This window comes from Sphaeramia orbicularis, chromosome 14 (assembly GCF_902148855.1).
Source record: "Sphaeramia orbicularis chromosome 14, fSphaOr1.1, whole genome shotgun sequence".
NCBI classification, from domain to species: Eukaryota; Metazoa; Chordata; class Actinopteri; order Kurtiformes; family Apogonidae; genus Sphaeramia; species Sphaeramia orbicularis.
The window spans coordinates 4,405,626-4,425,544 of record NC_043970.1 but is presented as its reverse complement, the minus strand read 5'-3'; the positions used below and the strand labels follow the sequence as shown (position 1 = coordinate 4,425,544).

The 19,919-nt window shown below is 38.1% G+C and overlaps 1 protein-coding gene across 2 annotated transcripts in view; it reads right to left on the bottom strand.

Annotated features, from left to right (window-relative positions):
- LOC115432987 (glutamate receptor 1-like) overlaps nucleotides 1-19,919 on the bottom strand; it is a 176,021-nt gene that overhangs the window by 2,278 nt on the left and 153,824 nt on the right. The gene's annotated exons all lie outside the window — the stretch shown is intronic.

The following is a 19,919-nucleotide window of genomic DNA, read 5'->3' as shown; positions in this document are numbered from 1 at the left end:
AACCAAAAGGCAGGATTGCAGAGTTTAGAAGAGGAAAGGGCACATGCAGTGACCAGCGTCTGGTGTACCGGCTTTTGAGCTTTTATGTTTGTTTTTAATGTTCTTAGATGTTTTTATGTTAGCATCTTGTGGTGTAAGTACTCACCTAACACTGATCGGACATGGATGTGCAGTATTACCTTGACTTACGGGTTTACTTCATTCTGTGGCCGAGCTTGTAACTCAATTTGCTCGTATGTCAAATCAGTTTTCCCATTGAAATTAACTGAAATGCCATTAATCCCTTCCAGCCTCCAAAAAAACACCCCAATGTCACACCTTACTTATGACACGGACAACTTCACGTTGTCTGTGTCATAGCCAACAAAAAGAAAAATGGTGGAGGACAGCTCGTATATATTCTGGTGGCAGATCTTCCATGTCTCTGCCCACCACAGTGTCTTGAGGAGTACTGGCAGGTCCCTCCTGTCAACCCCGTTTTTATAAATCCTACCGGGCTCCAGAAGTGCATGTGGCTCTGTCATCCCTCTGCTACAGCTCCCTGTGGCTTTGGAAAATTAAGGAGTATTTAATCTAAATTTATTTTAGTTCATTAGTTTTTTAATGTATTTCTAAATGTGAAGAATATGGTGACATTAGGTATTAGAGATATTATCTCCTGCTGTCGCTGTCCAGAGGTGAGGTGCTGAAATGCTTTGCCATGTGTCTGGAAGAGGTGAAAAGAGGTCGGACCCTTGGTTAGGAAAAATAAATCTGACAAAAGAACTACACGAAAAGCACAAAACGCGAGCACAACACAACGGAGATGCTTCCACAGTGAAGTGAACGAGTGAGACGATGCTGGGTGGATGTTGTGCCAACTGGCAGCGGTGTACCTGAAACTCGCTCATAACTCAGATTATGGTTCGCAACTCAAAGAATCAACTGAGCACTAGCTTGTAACTTGGAAAACTCGTAAGGTGAGGCCCTCGTAGTCAAGGTACCGCTGTACTTTATTTTGCCCCGTTGTGGTTTTTACTGAACTTTCTGTTTGCGAGTAGTGTCAGCGGGGTTGCTATCCCAGAAAGGACACGTCATGTCTACTCTAGGGTTATGTTGCTGCAAATGAACTGTGCAAGTGCTCGAGTGACAGATCACATTCTTGAGATACCAATGTTTCTTTGGAGAGCTTGGTGAATGGGCTACGCTTTTTCTCCAGATGGGATCAGAAAGAAGAGGAAGAGAGGGAAAAGAGGTGGTGTCAGACTGCACCTTAGGAAGCAGCACCTGCGCAGGAACAAAGGAGACGAGCTCCAGGGGAATGTTTGCTTCCAAAAGGATTTTAAGGACTGTTGTGTCATGGCTTTCACTGAGACATGGCTCACTGAACAGGACCACGACTCCAATCTCGCCATTGATGGCTTCAGGACGCCCTTCCAATTAGACCAAAATGCTGAAGTGACGGGAAAAACAAAGGGAGGTGGGATATGTCTCTGTGTTTAAAAAAAGACACTTCAGCTTTGTTACTATCAGAGAACAAATCTGTACACCAGACACTGAACTTTTATCAGTGTTGCTGCACCCATTCTACCCAGGAGTTCCCTCAGCTTTTTATAACTGCAGACTATCTGACCGGAGGCTCTGAATTTTATATTGGGCAATTTCGATCATGTCTGACTGAGGAAGACCCTAGCAAATTTGTTAAAAATTGTTAAAAAAAGATTACTTTATTCACTACTGGTTTTCTTTAGAAATATTATTAGAACAAAAAAAAAAAATCCATCTTGTACAAAAATGTTTGTTTTCGTTCAGATAGACATAGCTATGCAACCAGGCAGGCAACCACAGGTATTTTTACACTACCTAAATCAAGAACAAATGCAATGAAACAAATCGTAACATACAGAGCTATGCAAGAATGGAACAAATTACCGGAACACATCACACAAGAAAACTGTAAAACAAAATTCAAGAAATCAGTCAAGAAGCATCTAATGATTGATGCTTGGGCTAACTGAATATATCTACTGTATATACTATACCACTGCTGACCTAAAGGAGCTGTCATGCCTGTATTTTGTCTGTTATTTATTTTCTTTTATGTTATGTAGTATGTGAAATATTGTATGATTATATTGTATGTTATTTACATTGACTAGTTGTAAAGATTATTGTAAGGACCCCAGGAAGAATAGTTGTAGCTATGGTACAGCTAATGGGGATCCTGAATAAATAAATGAATAAATGAAGGAAATGTCTACCAGTATGTCTCCTGTCCAAGACATGGTGAAACTCTGGATTTATGTTAAGGGTCAATCAAAGATGCTTTTAAATGAACCCCTCTGCCACCCCTTGGCTCTGCAGATCACAACTGTGTGCATCTTCTTCCTACTTATAAAAGTGTCTTAAAGAGGGAGAAGATCGAAACCAAGGAAAAAAAAAAGTTTGGACCTATGATGCAGTGCTGTCTCAGCATGGAGGCTTTGACTGCACAGACTGGGTAATGTTTGAGGAATCCTGCGTGGACTTAAATGAACTGACTGATGTTGTTTGCTCATATACAGCCTTCTGCAGACACATGCTAAGACCGAGTAAGAGGGTTCAAATTTACCCCAACAATAAACCATGGGTCAATAAATCTGTGAAAACTGCACTAAAAAGGAAGAGACAAGCACTTCAGCAAGGAGATGCATTAGAGTTGCACACAGCCAAAAAAGAACTCAAAGTGTCTATCCTGAAAGCAAAGCTGAACTAATAAAGCTTCACTGGAGGATAAAGTGGCAACCAACAGCTTTGGTTCAGCTTGGTCCAGCGTGAAAGCCATTGTTGGCTTTCAGAAAATAAGAGACAGCACAAACGTGACTCGAACTGGCTTTAGGTCAGAGACTGATTTTACTAATGTACAGAATAGTTTTTAATAATAATGGATTAGATTTATATAGCGCTTTTCTATGAATGCATACTCAAAGCGCGTACAGTGGATCCATTATTCATTCACTCTCACATTCTCCCTCTGGTGGTGGTAAACTACATATGTAGCCACAGCTGTCCTGGGGCAGAGTGATGGAAGCGTGGCTGCCAGTTTGCGCCTCCGACCACCACCGAACATTCACACACATTAATACACCAGTGTGGAGGCAAGGAGGGTGAATGTCTTGCCCAAGGACACAATAGCACATGACAGAATGGGATTTGAACCACCAACCCTTTGGTTATTGGACGACCCGCTCTACCATCAGAACATGGCCGCCCCATAAATTATAATTGTTTTAATATGTTTGATTTTAGTAAAGACAACCAGGAACTGCGTTTGAGACTGTGTGACGATAAGCATTTCTCTGTGGAACAGTGGGACGTTGAAAAGGCTTTCTCTTACGAAAGGTTAATAAATGTTGTGGGCAGGATAACATTTGTGCTTGACTACTGAAAAACTGCACAAAAAAATTAAGTCCAGTCTTTCACAACATTTTTGTCAGATCTTTAGAAACACAGCATGTCCTCAGTATTTGTGTTCTTTCACCATTGTTATTCATCTTGTACACAAATATACAGGGTGGTGAAGCAAAATTTACAATATTTTGAAGCAGGGATTGAAAGACAGTGTATGACCAATTAGTTTATTGAAAGTCATGAGAATTTATTTGCCACAAGAAAATTTACATAATAGAAAATGTTTTTATTCTATGTGTCCTTCTTTCTCAATAACTGCCTTCACACGCTTCCTGAAACTTGCGCTAGTGTTCCTCAAATATTCAGGTGACAACTTCTCCCATTCTTCTTTAATAGTATCTTCCAGACTTTCTCGTAATAGTTTTGCTCATAGTCATTCTCTTCTTTCCATTATAAACAGTCTTTATGGACACTCCAACTATTTTTGAAATCTCCTTTGGTGTGACGAGTGCATTCAGCAAATCACACACTCTTTGACGTTTGCTTTCCTGATTACTCATATGGGCAAAAGTTTCTGAAAAGGTATGGATAATAGTGTTAGGTATGATTATGACATCAATATATGTTTGGTTTCAAAACAATTGACGTAGTGCCTGCTGAGAAAAAACAACTAAATGTTCATTGTAAATTTTGCTTCCCCACCCTGTATATCATCATTATAATAGTAATTTTAGAGATTGCTTCATCTTTAAGTATGCTGATGACTGTGATTAGAAGTCTGCTTTAAGGGAATGAAAAGTCATGGCCCTATGACAGTTTTGTCAAGTGGTGTGACAACAACAAAAGATATGGCCGTTGACTTTAGAAAAAAATGTCTGCACCTGATTCAGACAAACTATTGAAAAAGTGCAATCCTATAAATATCTTGGAACCATTATTGAAGTTTAAACAAAACTGTGAGGCTGTATGAAAAAAGGGACATCAGCGTTTATTTTGTTTGAGCAAGTTATTCTGCTTTCATATCGAGAAGACAATGATGACACTCTATTATTGAATCTGTTTTAGCTTTTTCTCTTGTGTCATGGTTTGGAAATTTGTCTCTCAAAAAACGGAACTCACTCGACCAGATTTAAATGGTCTAGTCGGCTGATTGGGGAGTCACAGCTGAGTCTGGAGTCGCAATACACCAGACAGCTACAGCCAATAGCTAGCTCTATCTTAAGTGATGACTCCCATCCCCTTGTGAATGAGTTCCAGTATCATGCCTTTGGGCAGAAGACTTAGAATCCCAAGGTCAAAGACCCGTTCCCACTGCTGTTTCTTATCTTTTTAAAATAAGTCTTTGTGCACGCTTTAAGCTTTTACTGAAGTCTACCATTTGTTTCTAGTGATTACAGTTGGATGTTTTCTCCATCCTTATATCCTAAAGTACTTTCCCATGCATATTTGTATTGTCCTCTGTGTCTGTGTTTTGTTTAGTTTTATTGTTGTATCATGCCTCTCATGTTACTGCAGAACAAATCTAACCACGGGTATAAATAAAGTTACCTTGACCTTGACATTGAGGGAGGTTAAATTCTGTGAAAGTCAAGCATAAAAGCAACTCAAACATCAACCTCTCCTCTTGTCATCCTCTACTGTAGGTTTAACATTATTCAAGTTTGTGTCCTAAAATGAAATTATGTGCACAACCAGGCCAAAAAAAAAAAAAAAAAAAAGATCTAACATTCTAATATTTAGCCTCTAACTTTGATTATGGCAGACATTTGCTGTAGCATTACTTCAAAAAGCTAACGCAAGGTCACACAATGTTAATCTAGAATGGACCAACTGAAGCAACCTCCAGATCATAACACTGGCCCCACAGGCTTGTACTGTAGGCACTAGGCATGATGGGTAATCACTTCATCCACCTCTTTTCTCACTCTGATGTCTCCATCACTCTGGAACAGGGTCAGTCTGGACTCATCAGATCACATGACCTTTATCCAATGAAACACAGGTCAATCTTTATGCTCTCCATCAAACTGATATTTATTTTTCAAGAAATGAGAAGCGACTCACTGCATCAGTTAAAGGGTTAAAGAACTTGTTACATTTGAAACATATGAATCACTGCAGTAATTATCCAATGAAACGATCTGAACTATTGGCTGAGTTAAGTCAAGGTGAGGAGTCTTGGGCTCGACCAGGGGTCACCAACACGGTGCCCGCGGGCACCAGGTTGCCTGCAGGGACCACGCGAGTCGCCCACAGGCCTGTTCTAAAAATAGAACAAGTCCAGGTATCTCCAACATGTTGCTCATGATCTACCGGTGGCTCCCAAGGGCCAATAATATAATAACACAGAGTTGATTCGTCATTTGGTTGAGCAGGTCTAAATTTCCACCCAATCAAAATTACAAGTGTCCTGCCCCCCTCCCAAGATGAATCGGTCAGCTAGCTGTCAATAAAACTTTAGCGCTGGTTTGCTGTCTGTCATTGAAGAGGGGCGGGGCCCAGGAGGAGCAGGATGAGCCAGATGCCAGGCAGGTAGTGGGTTTAGCCCCACAACGATGTGGGCCGAGTATAGACAGGGAGTTATTTCATGAACAATGAGACACGGACTTCTGTTTGACTAACGTGAAAGACAAGTGAGTGAGTGTGTGTGTGTATGTGTGTCTGATCTGTGGGCGGAGCCTGGCAGTCGGTAAAAGATGCAACGTTGAGTGGAACTTCACTAAAGTTCACAGCAACTTTTCTGGAGATTCTCCGGTGGGAATCAGCCTCCGTACAGAGAAGGAAAAAGAGCTGAAAACTAAAGTCCAAAAACAACAGTCCATGTTCACTAAACTGACCAAGACCAGTGCTTCAACAGACGCATCAGTAAAGTGGTTCACATCCTGGACAAGCACAAACATATGTACACTGTGTGTGCATGCGCTCATACAGCTGCAGTCAGACCTGAACAGGTGCCTCTGCATTTGACTCCAGTGTGATGACTCTGTAGAAGTGACAGGAGGATGGTGGATTTCTGTGCACAAAGTTGTTCTGTTTTTAATTGATATGTTTTGACAGGGTGAGGTGAATTTAGAAAAGGTCAAAACCTTAAGAAATACAGCAGCATATGCTGGTGAAGTTTTATTGTGTGAGTGACAATGTTCCTTTTCAATATTTCTAAGTATTAAAAATGCACATACAGGTGTGTATTATTTGTTTTTAATAATTCTATAAAAATATGCAGGATTGTTCCATTTTATAATTTTTGACATAGTATTAAAATGTTTAGGAATACAGCAGCAAATGCTGTATTTGTTTTTTTCTACTTTGGATTTTCTTAATAAAAGTAAAATAATAGATTCATATTAACACTTTTTAAGTATTGTAAATGTTAAAACAAGGAACTATAAATAAATAAAATAATAAATAAAGAACACAATGTTACAAACGTGTTATACAAAATATGTGTATGTATGAAAATTAGCTATGTAAATAAATGTTGCTAAAATAGAGTAGCCCTCTGGCAACTTCATTATATAAAAGTAGCCCACAGAAGAGAAGAAGTTGGTGACCCCTGGGCTAGACTGTGTATATTAACCAATACTGTCTCAGGTACAAGCCCATTACAGTAAAATGGCATGGGGTGAACTGAAATGTGACATCATCGCTGTCCAAACTTTCTGTTTAAATGCCCACATGGATACACATAAAAGTGGGGTTTTCAGAAATTGGCACTTAGATGTGAATTGAATGTATGTAAAAATGTATGATGTAAAATGAAATGCTGTTTTGTTTGGGGATATATTTGAATCCAAATGGAAAGAAAATGATTGTTGTGAGAGACTCGCTGTGGTTCATTGGTCTTGGGGTTTAACTTTTGCTTTGAGTGCGAGAGGTCTGGGGTTCAATTCCCGGATGAGCCCTGACTTTATGGGGCAGCTGTGGCTTAAAGGTTGTAGATGTTGCTTGCGACCGTAAGGTTGGTAGCTCAATTCCTCATTCCAGCAGAGAATCGATGTGCCCTTCAGCAAGGCACTTAATCCCCCACATTTACTCCCCAGGCTGTCTGACATGGCAGCCTGCTGGTCCTAGTCTGCATGTGGTGGGTTAAATGCGGAGGTACAGTACATATGTCCACATGTAAAATATATACGGACAAAAAAATAATCCTTAAAAACAGTGCAATATTGCAGAGTAAAGTGAATATTATCCCCTGTGAAAAATCATATAAATAACTAGAAGAGCACTTGGAGAAGCCCCCACCACCACCACCACCACCACTATCACCGATCACCACCAAAATTTAATCATTTGCTCTTTGTCCCGGTGTCAACATTTCCTGAATATTTCATCAAAATCCTTCCATAACTTTTTGAGTTATCTTGCTAACAGACAGACAAACAAATAAACAGACAAACTGACAAAAACATAACCTCCTTGGTGGAGGTAATAAAAACAATGTGAAGAAGAGAGCATGCCTGATCTCCAAAATTAACTATTGCACAGTAGGTGGTTCAGATGTGGACTCATCTATAAAAGCTTCACAATTTCAGTAAAGAGCCATCAGCGATGTGAGAGCAGTAAAAGTTGTTTTTTTTTTCAGGTAGAAGGGCAAAGCTCTTTCCTCAGTGAAACTAATGATGTGGATCCAGAGTTAATATCCTGTATCGAGCCTCTGAGGCTCCCACACTCCCTCGCTGCTTGTTGACTGACATCAACAGTCGTCGGGCAGATTGGTGCAAATAAATCCCAGGTTTACTCATTTACTGGAGCAGCTGCAAAACACTGACATATCTTGAACAACATAAAACTCCCCGTGCTTTCACCTCAGCAGTACAAAGTTAAAGAGCTCAGTCAATCTCAGACACTGAAAACACAGACAGAAACTGGATCTCTACCGCCATCTGTCTCTGCTCTTTGTCTTCAGCCGTCAGTCCCACTTTGATAGAGCTGTTTTTTTGTCATTGGAAACGTACACGTGTTGTCAAAACAGATCAGAGTGGCAGCCCTGGGTTTGGTTGCCCGTGGGCATAGCAGCCACCTGTTGTAGGCAGAGCATTTTTCAGTAAGTGTACTGGATAAAAACACCCTGTTCTTTTACAGACAACAAGTGAAGACAAATGCATTCTAAAACACACATCTTTTTATCCTATTGTTCCTTAATTTATCATTAAAGTAGTCATTTACCATACAAGAATATTCAATGAATATATATTTTAATCTACTGTTATGCCACTGTGTCTCTTTGTCTCTTTCCAGGATGAATTTCACCTTTAGGTTTTATAATTATTTATATATATTATAATTATATAAAACATTTTATAATTAAAAAGTCACACGTTTAGCTTAAGACAGAAGCCAAAACCTTGCCCTTTTGCATGCTGGCTCAGTTGCTATGTAATGTGGTTGTGACTGTTAAATACTTCTTAACCATGAAGAAGGTTGTTTCAGATGTAAGTCTGCCACCAGCACTAATCAACTATCCTAAAAGGCCTTAAGAGCAGAGAGAGCATTAGTATACTTGACAGTGTTCAACAATGCTGAAGTCTGACAGTGTTGAGAACCACGTATTTAAGGCCATGAAGTGATAAAACAAGTAGAAAGCAAAACATTTTACAGCTTACAAAAGTCTGTAGGTTTTGTATTAGAAAACTGCAATATTCATGGAAGGTTGTCAATTACAAGATAACCTGTATTATACAAAGCTGAGGACAGAGGTTTACATTCACCTTGGTAAAATGCATTCATATAGGTAGGTGACAGTTCTAAACATCTTATTACCCCGCCCCCCGAAGGGGAGGAAGGGGTAGTGGTTTTGGTTCAGTTTGTTTGTTTGTTAACATTTTAGCAACAAAACTATTGGTTCAATTCATACCAAATTGGGTTTATAAATCGCCAGTGACCCAGAATAGATGTCATTACATTTTGGGAAAGGTAGGTTAAAGTTCAATTTTTTAATGGATTTTAAAAATCTTACCATTTACTTAATAATGGGTGAAATACATGTGAGGATGGGGTTTGTTGTTCCTGGCACCACTTGTTTCAGTATATATTCCCTCTGTTAGTTCTATCAGGCCAACATAATTGTAATAATGTGAAATTTTAGAAGAACGCAGAGAGGACTTTTCATATTAACTTTTATACATTTATCACATTCTAACAGGTTCCAAAGTTCACCATATCTTTGAACAACCTGAAAACTTACCAAAATGTATGTCTTGACTTACAAGATTCAGGTACTTCTACTGCTACTTTTAGATATTCTGTCCCTTTGCCCAATACCACCTGTATTTGTCCAAATAGTAGCACACAACTGAAACACCACTGGACCACAGAGCTGTGAAAAGGTTCAGAAATGAGATGTGGACTGACTTACAGAGAAAAATGCCTTTTGGTATCAGGACAAAAGTCTGAATTGGTAAACGAGGTGTATATAATTGGTCCCAAAATATCTCCATCAACAGTCAAGAGAGTGCCGTGTTATCAGAAGGCTGTTCCCAAAGGTGGAAGCAGCTACTAAAAAACATAAAGGCAGCAAGAAAACCGGACTAAAGTTTGACAATGAGTACTGCAACAACGACCTGACCTCTGGAAGGAATGTTCTCTGGTGGGATGAGATACAAATAGACCTTTTTAACCATCTGTGTTCTGTATCAAACTCCATTCCAATCATGAAGCACGGGTGGAGCACTTCTTAAACTGATGGTTCATAAAGGAGCGAGGGAGAATTCTGGGGCTATTCTCAGTTCGCACCTGAAGAAATAAGCCTCGAAGCTAAAACTTGTGCACAAATAGATCTTTAACCCTTTCATGCATACTGGTCACTACAGTGGACAGCTATTCTACAGTTTTTCTCTTCTATATTCATGGATTTTGTTGTTTTCGTTGCTTTGGGGTTTTTTTCCACACATATCTTTATTAAAGTTTTAAGACACTACATATCTTTTCTGACATGAATTGGTAGCATTATGTAGATCTCTTCTGAGCATAAACCCCCAAAATTACAAGCCCTCCCCATACTTTTCACACAATTTATCAGTAAATACATGTTTCTGTGCGACAAAAATTAAATGTGTGGTGTCCAGCTGAGGGGACATTTTTGCAACTTCATGAAAAATAGGTCCATAAGAATTTTTTTTGTTTTGTTTTTTTTTTATGTATTTTTTAAAATGTTTAAAATTATTTTTATTTTATTTTATTTTTTAAAATTTATTTTTCAGAAGAAAATTTTCAATCGCATTGTTTTTTTTCATGCCTGAACAAGAATAAAAACAGTCAGGAAAAAATTTTGAATAAGGTTCTCATAATTCGTGCATGAAAGGGTTAAACAACACAACACTCCCAGTCAGACCTCCAGAATGCTAATGACACGGTTTAAGGGCCAAAAAGCAAAGATTTTGGAGCGACTGTCCCAAAACTTTGACCTCTACCCAACAATCCACAACATTTATGGGCTGAACTAAAAAAGGAGGTTCATGCAAAGCAGAACTGTACCTACATGACCGGTACAGGAAACTCTGTTTGTTAAATGCATGCGGGAGAATGTGTCTACTTTATCTCACAAGTATTTCAAAGTAATTTCCTTTCTGAGATTTATAAAGTAATGTCACCTTTATTTCTGAAATAGACAATACACACTTTTCTTGTTTTTGCAAAGAATGTCTTGGAGAACATTATATTTTTCGTCACAAGATAAACCATAAACTGTAGTGGACAAAGGAAACATGACATCACACATTGGTTTGTGAAAATCTGTTTTGAAGGCAGTGGTGAGTGATTTAGCCATCTGCCATCCCAGCCGTCTGCCATGGGTCATAGATGAGCTAATGTGGCAGCTTATTGACGGTAAAACAGTAAACTTAATCAAGTACTCTGTAAAAAAAGTAATTTCATAGTCGTCTTTGTGGTAGCCGCTGTTTTCTTGGCTGACAGTGGAGCCTTCTCTAAAGCTATACCCGGTTAAAGAAGGACCACCTGGACACTTATGACCTCCACCAGGGAGGTTATGTTTTTGTCGGTGTTGGTCTGTCTGTCCGTGTGCAAGATAACTCAAAAAGTTATGGACGGATTTGGATGAAAATTTCAGGAAATGTTGATACTGGCACAAGGAACAAATGATTATATTCTGGTGGTTATCGGGGATTTTGGGGGGGGGCACTGATCTGCCTTGGCGGAGGTCTGTGCTGTCCGAGTGCTTCTAGTTAGAGCATTGGTGTCAAACTCATTTTATTTCAGGGGCCACATACAGCCCAATTTGACCTGACCAGTAACATAATAGCATTGCAATCTATAAATAACTCAAACTATTTCTTTTGTGTGCAAAAAAGTTACATCAAATTGTGAAAATGTTTATATTTACAGACTATCCTTTCACAAAAAAAGTGAATAACCTGAACAAAATAAATTAATTAATTAATACAAAATAAAAAATAAAACGGAAAAAAGACATTTTACAAATATTATGCCTGAAGTTACCATTTATGGATCGAAGTGGATCTACAAAGGCACAAAACATTTAGTAACAGGCATAACATTGTTAAAAGTTTGGAACCCTTAATTTTTACACTTTACAAAATTCGTCCCACAGGCCAGACTGGGACCTTGGGCAGGCCGGTTTTGGCCCAAGGGAAATATATTTGACACCCTTATATTAGGTCTAAATAAAACAAATGACACCAGAACAGACTCGGGGGGGGGGGGGGGGGGGGGGGGTTGATAATGTAGGGTTTTTGGAGTCACTGTCAGCAGGACTACAACTAAGATACTTACACCGACTTCATTTTAGAGTTGAAACTCTTGCTCTTTCAGATAAACACTTTGATGGGAAGCTAATGTTAGCAACTGGCTAAACTTGATCCATCTGCTAGGGCGATACTTAACAGTAAAACAGACAGGGAATTGCTTCTTGAGTGTATGCTTTCTCAAAAGCCCCACATCTGTTGTCATTATGCCCATTTGTGGTTTTCCACAACAGATCGTTACTGCCAGGTCATTTCAGAGAACATATTTAATAGAAATAACTTTCAACAAATTATGTACTATGTAAATACCATAACTACTGTAAACTGTTTCAATATACTGTATATTTCAATATATCTTCACTCATGCATAGGTCATATCCTGAAAACTGAGCAAAGCCGAGATAATGTTAGTAAATCACAGGTGTCAAACATACGGGCCGTGGGCCAAAACCGGCCCGCCAGAGTCCAATCCAGCCCGTGGGATGACTTTTTAAAATGCAAAAATTACACTGAAGATGTTAACAATCAGGGATGTTAAAATCTTTTTAGTTCATATTCCACATACAGACCGCTATGATCTAAAGTGGATCAGACCAGTAAAATATGATCCCAATAACCTATAAATAATGACAACTCCAAATGTTTCTCTTTTGTTTTAGTGTAAAAAGGAAAATTCCATAAAAATGTTGACATTTACAAACCACCCTTTGTCACAAAATGTGAATAACCTGAACAAATATGAACCTTAAATGTCTTAGGTAAGTGAAATTTTAACAATATTCTGCTTGTTAAATGCTTTATGTATTTGTAATTGTAATGCAAGTTGTAATGTACATGTGTAAATGATAAACTGAGGCATAATATAGTTATCTTTCTTAACACATTTCAGATTGTTCATGTTATTCAGATTTTTAAGGACACTTTGTAGATATAAACATTTTCATAATGTTTAATAACATTTCACTGTTATTATTTTGCTGGTCTGGCCCACCTGAGGTCATATTGGTCTGAATGTCGCCCCTCAACTAAAATGAGTTTGACACCCCTGCAGTAAGTAAAGGTGGAATTAAAACTTCTCCCTATTATTATTCTGAAATTTCACACCATTATAATCAGAGGTCAGTAACAACGTGTTACATTTACTCCGTGCCATTTACTTAAGTAACTTTTACATAAATTGTACTTTTAAGAGTACTTTTAATAAGACATACTTTTTACTTTTACTCAAATATATTTATGAAGAAGAAATGCTACTTCTACTCCATTATAATGGGGTACATTACACTCGTTACTTTTATTTTTGGTCATTTGTTAATGCACAAACCATTTGTTTTGTTTTGTTAGAAAGACTTCCGCCAAAAACTCACATGACCCTGTTTCACCAATCAAATGTAGCTAATGGCTATGTTTGACGTAGCCACTACGTTGGACTCCGTACCACCAAGCAGGTGTTGCCAGGCAGTCACATGAAAGCTTGGCGCCGGTTTCACACAGGAGCAGAGTGAGCACACCAGAGCACAAACACTGGAGTGGACGTCAGCAATGGCTGAAACAACAGCTTGTTTTTCAGATTTAGATGAGACAGAAGATGCCTTATATTTGTGCTTGCATTATCCTTTGTTCTTCACTGCAAATTTAGAAGAAAAGGGTTCGACAGCGGTGAGACCAAAGTTGCAGCGGCTTGATGTCCCTAATCATCTATCTTATTTTCATTTGATGTACTCTGTGCTGTCAAATGACAATAAAGGCTATTCTGATTCTGATTCTGAAGACGCGGAACACCCCTGGCCGTACATTCAAACTATGTTTGCCTTACGGTCTATGAAAAAGAACAGCTGTGTCATGCGCTATCATCTGTGTCTGCCCAAACAAGTCAACATTTCAGCCTTCAAGAACTCAACTTTGAATTTGAGAAACCACATTGTATTAAGTTGTAATAAGCGTAGTTTTGGCTGTGGACAGCCTAGTGCTGTTTGTAGAACAGTTTCTTTAATTAGAGTTAAAGATATTCAACAGAAGGGGCAGATATGTTCAAAGACATCTAGGCTAACTCGTAAAAGTAAACAGAAAACCATGCACAGTATTTGCCTCCATAAGAGCAGATCTAGATATTAATGTGATTTAACCAACAATGATTATTACGAGGTATATTTGTAAGTCGCTGTAATGCTCCCTTAGATATATTTTATATATTTTATTTTAACATTTCATTTATTAATTGTTGAATTTGAAAGAATAAATATGATGTTACTCAGGAAGTACTCAGTACTTGAGTAATTATTTCATTAAGTGCTTTTTTACTTTTACTTGAGTAATTATTTGAATGACAACTTTTTAGTGTAATTGAGTAATATTTTTCTAAAGTAACAGTACTTTACTTGAGTATAATTTTTGGCTACTCTACCCACCTCTGATTCTAATACAGTAGGGCTACTAGACATAACATACAAAGAAAATACTGAAATGAGATGTCAGAAAAATAAGAAAAACGTGGAGTTGGAATGAATTTAGACACAATGTAGATGAAGCTCAGTAGTTACTATATTGATCTTTAATCCTGTGTTTACTTTAGTGGCTCTTCTAGACAACACATGTGGCTGTGCAGCAGGTAACCGCAGTGTAACCTCGCTCAGCACACTCCATCTGCTCTGACTGATGTAACCCTCCCCATATGTTGTGTCACTGCTGCCGTCGGCGAGGTTCTCAACTCCTCTCTTTGTGCTCAGAGAAACATGTGAAGAGAATAATAAAAGTCCAGCAGAGATGAGTAACAGACTGATAGTGTTGCTGCTGAGAAAATGGCTCTAATGACTTGTTTGTTCCTTTTGAGCAGCCCATCAAAGTCTCACTATAAACCGCCACGGCCTGTAATGAGGTGGCCGCCGTTTCATCAGAGAAGCGGTGGTGATAAAGCAGAGCTCGGGTGTCAGATAAGCCCAGTTTCAAATGGTTCTAATGCCTTGTGGCTGCTGCTGCTTGGCTCTAAAGCACAACACAACGGCTGATTTAAAGCCCACTGGTCCTGACGACAAAATAATGTAGCAACATCTACTGTAAGTGGTGAAGCATTATTTCAGTCTACGCAAACGTTAAACTTATTTTAAAATAGGTTGTAGTTGTAAAAGCATTTCTTGGTGTGCAAATGCAAAAGTACTCAGATAATTACAATACACAGCCCACCATCCTGCTGTTATGATGCTGGACAAGACAAGTTAAAAAAAAAAAAGAAAGGTAATTACAATTCCCACTTTCACAGAGACATTTGTTATGACTCTACATGCATCTGAAAGCTTTAGGTGATACTTTTAGTAGCACTGCATTGATTAATTAATCAATTCAAATCAAATCAATCAATCAAAACACTCTTATTCATGTTACGGTGAAATGAGTATTTCTCACCTCTCTTTAGTTTCATCAACATTTTCATCTTATCATGTTTGTCAGCAGGCAAGGTTACGCAAAAGCCACCAATCCATTTTTGTTAATGAAAGTTAATGGATAAACATAAAAATAAAGCAAGGATAGTCACATATTTTAGTTAAAGATAGGGTAGGAGATCCTGGACAAATGCTTCGAACAAGCTACTTTCTGAAAATACACAATTCAAAAGTCCAAACCCCTTTCTTCAGACTTCCCTCTGAAGCCACGCCTCCATTGTATTGATTGTACTCGCAGAGGGGGGAGGGGGGAGGGACAAATGGCAGGTGAACTTGATAGACATATCGCTATTCAATCATTTCGATGGGCCGGTTAAAATGATTGGATAGTGTTTTTTCAGTCCTGTCCGTTCCACAGGTGACTAAAATTTTTTATTTTTGTGTTAGAGCATTTAATTAATTGGTTGCAATTGGGGTGTGAAGGGGGTTTCAAGCAACAGAGTAAAAAATGCTCCAGGAAAACATCTCCTACCCTACCTTTAAATCAGTGGATGTGGTGGTTGAGTATCCTTGTGGGTTATTACTTCGCAATTTAAAGTCGTCAAAGTACTATTTGCTGCGCCGTGATGTTTCGATCCAATGCTTTCAATCAGGTTCAAAGTCTAACGTGCTTCCCCTCATTCACTGCAATCACGTTTCTTTTGTTGCATTGTCAGGTCTTTTTCACTGATAATCAAAAGAATCGAATGAATTCAACGAAGTGTGTTATTATGTGGTTGTTACAGGACCTGCTCGTCAGAGTGGCTGAGGCAGCTAAAAACACGCATTTTTCATCTTATAATGAACGCGGGTACTTTTGATGAGCTGTACCTCTAAGGGCTCTTCTTTTTACTATATATATATATATCAGTACTACAGCTTATTCATTTTCTGTTATGCTTGGAAGTGCAGATACTTATGCACTTCACATTTTGATTAAATGTCTTTCTAATAATAAAAGTGAAAATGTAAAAGCTCTGAAATATAGAACTATAATTATGAAAAGTAGGTCTTTGATAGAGATCTCTACAGGGTGTTTGTGTGATTATTACAGCATTCTAGCTTCCAATAACATAACATATACTGAAAATAGTGAACAATGCATACACTCCAATGTGCAAATCAGTTTTCAGTGTCAGAAACAGAAGATGAAATGAAACATTTAGATGCTTTTTCACAGCGGTCCAGTGTCAGACTCAGGTCCTTTGACGTCTGCCCTAAGATGTTGCACATGTTTGAGCTGCACATGATTCTATGCTGTCATCTGGGGTTAGGGTTAGGGGAGGTAGAAAATATAGTTTCTGCAATATATCACGATATTTCATTTCACAATACTGTATCGATATTAAAAAGTACTGTATCAATATTTTTAGGTATTTATTCAGATGCAGATATTGTGGAGGTTCATTTTAGTTTTTTGGCTTTTCTTTTTTGTTTAAGTTTTATTTATTGTCATTTAGCACTCTTTTATTAAATAATGTTACTTCCTTTGTTGAGATTACACAAAAATAATGTTCTGATGTTAGTTCTGAACAAATAGAAAATTAACATTTGAACAGGATCTTAAACCGTAATGTCTGTAAAACATCATTTCAGTTTGAACACAAGAACATTTTGTGATATAGTATTAGCTACTGTTGTGATCAAATAAAAATGTGTTAAGTATTTGTGCATATTTCTGGTGTAATTCAATTCTTCAATCATTTAAAAAAAGAAACAAACAGAAAATTGCCTTTTTAGCAGTATCATGATATACTGTATTGTTATATATTGTACTGTGATCCTAGTATTGTGATGTGTATCGTATCACCAGATTCTTGCCGATACACAGCCCTAGTTAGGGTTCGGGGAGGTAGTATACACAGGGGCGTAAAACGGCTGGACAAGCTGGTGAAAAAAGCTGGTTCTGTTTTTGGAGAGAAGCTGGACACACTGGGGACTGCAGTGAACAGATGCACACGGAGGGAAATGAAGGACATCTTGAAAAATCTCGATCATGTTCTACATCTAATTTTAACAAATGAGAAGAGGAGCTGTAGTGGGTGTTGAGCCTCTTTAAGATATAGAACTGAGACGTGTAGAAGATCCTTCATTCCCACTCCCGTGAGTAGGACATCTTATTAGGGCCACAGAAGAAAATAAAAACACTTGTCACTACTAGGGCATTAACCGAAAAGTTGGTTTGTCGACGTGTCGACGTCTGTGGCACAAGTCGATGTTACTTTGGAGGAGGCGACTTGTCGTGTGTTCTTCTCTCTCTCCCTTCCATCACCAGACAGAGCGCGAGCCTTAATTGAGCACATGTCAATACTCTCATCTTCATACATGAAACATAGTTCGCAGTGAGCGCAGCGCGCAGTGAGCGGTAGTGATGTGCATCAGCGGACTTGGGTCGGTGCAGGTCCAAAAAATGTCACTTTATTTGCGGGGCGGGTCAAAAAATTCCACAAAGTGAGTTAAAAAACCAAAAAAACACCCGTGCATCACTAGCGCGAGGCCAAGACTGAAGGAAGAAGACGACTCAGAGTAGGAACTAAAGTGACTGTGATCTAGAAAAACTCTGGTCTCAGTAATGTTCTGTGAACCATGGAAGCACCACCAATATTGAATAATAATTTGAACAGCCAGTGTGTTTGGATTATTCTGTTCATTTATTTCATTCAGACAATGCACTCTTTTCTCTAACATGCTGTGCGTCTTTTCTGCCGCTGTCTGAACCTTTTCCCACTTTATGTTGTTCACTTAAATTGAAAAGAAAATTCCAGGTGTTAACCTCTGTTTAGTTTTGGTTAAATGTCTGAGAAGGACTGTTGATGTTTGTGTCTTTCCAGTTTTTTATTCTGCTCTTTACTGTACATTGTTAATGTTCCAGTGAACGTTAGTACAAGTTGCTCATTGTTGCACAGCTGTGTGTCTGTGTTGTTCCTCCACTGTCAGTGTGATGACATCATCATACGACAAGTCGACTCGACTTCGACTTTATTGACAAATAAGTCGATCTGAAAAAATCTGGAGTCACTAATGCCCTAGTCACTACAACAAAAAAGTCATAAAATATCGAGATAAAACCTGTAATTCTATGAGAATAAAGCCATAACATTATGAGAATAAAGTCATAGATTAAAAAAACCCTCATAATTTAATGTTGTATTTTTATGAGATTTAAGTCATAATATTTTGAAAATAAATTTGCAATAGTGCGATATAGAGTCATAATTTAGAAATTGTAAGCCTTAAGCCTTGACAGAGTTTCCGGTTACAGCGAGTGCAACAAGCAGAGCAGCAACTTTCACTTCTGTTGGACCGGACAACAAATGCTAATGTGCTGATGGTGGGAGGGGCTAATAGGTTAAGTATTTGGGCGTGCGTAAACCCCAAATCAAAGTCGAACCTCGCAAAATGTTCCAAGTTCTCCATTATGCAACGAGTGGGTACGGCTTCATTCTTGTAAATTATGATATTTTTCCACCTGTTTTTAAATTACAACGTTATTATGGTAATATTATGGCTTTATTCTCAAAATATGACGACTTTAATCTCATAAAAGTATGGCATCATTTTTGTTAAATCTATTTTATTCTCACAATATTATGGCTTTATTATTGAAAAATTACAACTTTATTCTTGTAAAATTATGAATCATTTTGTATTCAACTTCATTCTCATAAAATTACGGGTTTATAGTGATATTTTACGCCTTTATTCTTGTAGTGACAAGTGTTTTTATTTTATGTGGCCCTAATACGCCGTCATACATGAGAGTCTACAACACCCCAGTACGAGGATTCATTCTTTCTGCATTTTATTTTATTATAAGAAACTGAATTTCCCCAGGGATCAATAAAATTAATCTGTATCTTTTATGTGTTATGTCACCTTGTTAGATTTGCTACATGATACCCACTGTTAGATAAACCAAGAGGTTGTCTCTTTTCTCTGTGTTATTCTTCAATCTTTTTTTTTGACACTTAATTTTTATTAGTTATTTTAATATTTGTTATACAGAACATAAACCAAACCAAACAAACAACATTCGGCAATAGATACTGGTCTCAATCCAAAAGCAAAAATAATAATGGCTACAGTTATAAAACAGAAATCAAGTTACTTAATCAAATTTGAGTTCAGTTCACATAACACTCTCAGGACTACGAGACAAAGCACACATTGTCTTTAAAGACACTAATCCATTTGTTCCACCTTCTTGTGTACAGTTCATCTTGCAGCCTCAGCATAAATGTTAATCTCTCCATTCTGTGAATTTCATCTACCATTTTCATCCATTCCTCTAGCACCAGTGGCTCAAGCTGAAGCCATATTCGAGTGATTGGTTTTTTTGCTGCAGCACCAAAAGTTTTTAGGAAGTATTTATCATTTATTGTCAAATCGTCAGGAAGATCTCCTAACAAAAGTG